The sequence below is a fragment of the Cyprinodon variegatus genome, unplaced genomic scaffold (assembly GCF_000732505.1).
Source record: "Cyprinodon variegatus isolate N-32 unplaced genomic scaffold, C_variegatus-1.0 Scaffold65, whole genome shotgun sequence".
Lineage (NCBI taxonomy): Eukaryota > Metazoa > Chordata > Actinopteri > Cyprinodontiformes > Cyprinodontidae > Cyprinodon > Cyprinodon variegatus.
In genome coordinates, this window is record NW_015150518.1 from 870,522 (window position 1) to 874,916 (window position 4,395).

Genomic DNA, 4,395 nt, shown 5'->3' on the forward strand with positions numbered 1-4,395 from the left:
TTTATTCTCCAGTTTTATATTGTTAAAGCACTTGACACTATTTTATTGTTTATCTTTTAATTCTTCATTATTATGTTTCTAATGTCCTCATTTTTCTAACTTTTTTTTTTTTCAGCTGTAAACACCAGAATTTCCTCATTGTGGGACAATAAAGGGACCCGTCCTCCAAACCGGGCTAAAAGAAGGACGCATTTTAAGGCCTTTAATGGCCTTCAGAGGACGCAGCCCATGAATACGAACGCAGCCAACATCACCCTCATTTAGACTCTGGATCAGAACTAAAACCTTTATCATTGAGCTATGGTGACATCTAGTGGTGAAATGCGGAACAGCAGGAAATCCTAGAGGCTTGAGTTTTTTGTTTTGTTTTTTTGTTTTATTCAAACTTGTAAAGATCTCCGCTATATTCTCCACTGTCTGCTTAAGCGCCTCAGATTCAGGTAGTTAATTTTTCATACATTAACAGTTATTTGACAACAAAAACAAACTTTGAGGTTAATTATGCACATCAATATATTAACTTTAAAGATGATAAATACAGAATTTATGCTCTTTTCAGAACTTCTGCTTCTTTTCAGAGAACGGATGCACTAACTAGCTGCCAAAATTAAACACTGGGAGGTTTTAACACAAAGTACAAAAGTACGAAGTACAAAAGTAATTAAATAGATTTTTTGTACATGACTAAAGGGATGCACACCTGCTGAGGTAGTTTAAAGTTTATTTTTCATACAAAACTAAAGGGATAAATGGTTATTACGGGTTACGGGTTATTACTACGGGTATGCTGGTCTGACAGAACACCGGCTGTTAGCCTGGTCTGGAGCAGGCTAGCTTTAACTGAGTTGAAGCTTAATTAAAACAGCATATTCAGATAATCCAAACTTATCTTGGTGAAACAGACCTTTGTTCTCAGATTGAAAATCCTAAATTTGAAAAAGCAGGATAAATTAACTCAGGATAATTGCTTTTTAATCAGAGCTAATTGTTAATCTCATTTCCTGAAACAGGTGAACATGATGAGGCTAATTAGAGCAGCTGGTATAAAATGGGATGCAGCAGCAGAGCAGCACTGAGTGGGCGAGTGTTTCTAAGTCATGGGCCGTGAGTAGCGAGCAAACAGGAAGCGATTCTTTTGCGATGGAAGAAGGAAATAGTGAAAACGAAGAAGATTGGAAGATAGTAGAGTCAAAAAATTAGAGAAAGCGGAAAAAGCAGAGATCAACTGAAGGCGAGTCCAGTTCAGAACAATCTAGAAATTCCACAGGAAAACAAAATGAGTACAAAGCAGTCATGTTTTTGTTCTACCCAGCCACTGAAGCAGGTGAGTCCAATCTTCACCATGAATTAACCTGTGCAGATTGGATTCACCTGGTTAATTGGCTGGGTAGATTAAATACATGACATGGAGATGACTTGTTGACTCCACATTGCCCATGTCTGTCAGAAAGTCATATTCAAAGTAGTTAATCAGGGAGAGCACAAGCACACTGCTCTAACCCTCTAGGTCAACACTCCCAATGACCAACCTTCAGTCTGTGGTCCAGGAAGGAGCTGAGATTCAGCCTAAACTCTCCAAACTGGAGCGTCGCTATAGGATCCTGGGATCCAGTGCAGTTTAGCGTTCCACAGTGGACCACCGTGACTACTCCGTAAAACCAGGGTCTGAAACCAGCAAGTGGAAGCTCCCTCTGATTCAGGGAAACGTCTCTTTGGCCAAACAGATTGTTGGTGTAAAACTGAAACGTGACTCAGGCAAAAAGTTCTGTGCGGTAATAAAGTTTAATTATCATTATTCTATCAGGCAGTGATGAGAGTATCCTCAGGGTTCGGCGGTCTCTCCACTCAGTCAGTCTCAGCTCCTGGTACAGACTGCTATGAAGGTGATGGGAGGACAGAACAGCTCTGCCTTCAGTCTGTACTCAGGCAGGCGCCTGCTGGACCCGTCCCACATCCTTCATCAGGAATACAAACTTCCCTTCAGAAGGTTCAGAATCCCAAAACCAAACTGAGCTGCTTTAAATGCTCCTTTATATCCACCTCCATCAACATTTGAAATAGATCTATAAGGGGAGAAAGAGGAATGCAATAACTGTGGTCTGCTTGTTGTTTTCTATTTTAATTCTTTAGAGGATGTGTTTGTAATAGATGTGTGCGTTTTTAGCTGGTATTAGTTTTTCATACGTATGTATTTCTGATGGCAGGTACTACTGTGCTCTGCTCACCTGGGCCTAATTTCCCTTAGAGGACAATAAAGTAGATTCTATTCTATCGTCTTCAGGAGGACGGGGCTTTGCAAGAATTAATAAGCAACATATCTTCATAAAGTAAGTCTAGAAATACATCCTACAGGCGTTCACTATTGACTCACTAGGATGGACGCTTTAAGGTTTGTGAGTCATTATTGTGAACATCAGGAAGCAGCACAGCAGTGAGGTCAGCAGGTGGATGATGATGTTTGGAAACTCAGCTGATCTTTATGATCTTTATGATCAGCTGAGGCCCACTGGGGTTCAAGGAGACAGAGGCAGACATAGAAAAAGAAGCATAGATACAAAAGGAAACTGTCAACCAGCTCCACAGGCGGCCCCGTCAAGAATGATGAAAAAGGGATCCCTATGTCCTCCAGCAGTCTAAGCCTATAGCAGCATTTAACTTTAGCTTCTTTGTTTGATATTAGGTTAACCTGGAAAAAAAGTTTGTTTTTTGACCCCTCTTCATAACAGACATAAATCACCACCTTATCTGAACTAAAGGAAGTCGGAAACAGTTTGGCAAACTTTGAACAAAGAGGCTTCGTTAGGATGCTGTCTGTGGACCATCTCATTCCCAGAGCTATTCTGGTCCCTGTTTATTTACACATCTGTCCTAAAGAACAGCATCTAGGAAGTAAATATCTCCCCTCCACATCTCAGAGCAGAATGGGAAGAAGGCGTCTTCCATCGTCTGAAGCTTAATGAGGTCGTCTCATTTAGTGATGTAAACATGTTTAACTGTTCCAGCTCTGAATGCTCTGACTGATGCAGCGTCGTTTCATCAGAGCAATAATTGATCTGGAATGATCCCATCTGTTCTCTCTGTTTGCCGCCGTAAAGTTGAATCTTCGGCTCTGGAGCAGGGATGGTATTTGTGGTGCTTCCTGGTAAAAACTGTAGATAATCTGGATCATAAACAGCCTCCTTCCTGTTTGATCGAATCGCCAGCAGAGAAAACATCTCGTTTATCCCTCTTCTGCGTTTCTCTCTTTAAAAATTCTGTTTCACTTCTTTCACTGTTTTGTTCCTCTGGTGTTTCTCTTTTCCTCTCCTGGTCTCTTTCCATCTCATCCTACATTTTCTGTTCCTCTAATCTGACAGTTCCTGCTTTCTTTTCTGCTTCCTGTTTGTTCCCACTCCTCCTATAGGACAGAACTGCTTTAAACAAACTTTTACTTCTGTTAAGCCTTGATGCTTTGCTGATGTCCTTAAGGTGTGTGAATGGATGTAAATCTGACAACAAGCTAACATAAACACAGCATATCTCTTCCTGTGGTTTTATCCTCCCTTTCCTCTTTTTATGTCCCATTTTTGTTCTTTTGATCCTTTCCTCGCTCTCTCCTCCCTCCTGCAGCAGCAGTAGAACCTCCTTCCTCCCAGCTGATGGTCCAATAGGAACAGGGTGGGAGGCAGATGGGGCTCACTCCCTCCAGATGTGGGACTCGCCGCTCTGCGTTAACCACAGTGAAACGTGAGCTCTCTCTGCTGCTCTGCAGCCTGTATTTTTGGGATGTTTTAAACGGGCCGGGACCTAGAGACGTTCCCAGGCCGGAGGCCGGCCTGTGCATGTTTCTGCTCTTTGGAAGACAAGGCGAGAAAGAAGAAGAGGAGACATTGTTTCTGCAGAGGAAGAAAGGGATAAACGGTAAAGTTTGGGTTCGGTCCCTTCAAGCATCTGTGGAGCTGAAGCTCAGTTGACTGAGGAAGAAGCATAATTGTGGGTTTAAATGTTATTTTTGCCAGAAACTCTCTGATTGGTCGGTCGAGTCGCAGCTTTTTGACTTTCTGCTCCAGTTTAAAGCAGCTTCTGATTCCATTAAGACGACTTATTCTCATCTCTAACTTTCGGTTAAATCTAAATGGCTCTGAACTACTTGGTGGTTACCATGGCAACATTCGATAGTCCTGTCTGACTGACTTTATAAAGTCAATGTGGCTCAACAGCTGATTATTTCTGCAACAAGTTGACAGTCATTTCCAACTAGTTCCCCTCAGAGGAGCAGCAACCTCCTGCTGTCTAGGTTGCATTTTCTGTCTGCATGACATTCAGGTGAATCTGGTTACATCTGCCAGTGCGTCCAGAAGCTGAGGACACAGAGCAGTTTGGATGAAGTCTGTCCAGAGGGAGGATCATGATCCC

General features: G+C 42.2%; 1 protein-coding gene across 1 annotated transcript in view; it reads left to right on the forward strand.

Moving 5' to 3' along the window:
• The first annotated feature begins 3,707 nt into the window (after positions 1 to 3,707).
• LOC107082905 overlaps positions 3,708 to 4,395 on the forward strand; it is a 93,029-nt gene continuing 92,341 nt past the window's right edge. Inside the window, exon 1 of the mRNA XM_015371803.1 lies at positions 3,708 to 3,900. The gene's annotated coding sequence lies outside the window, so the exon portion shown is untranslated. The remainder of the gene's footprint in view (positions 3,901 to 4,395) is intronic.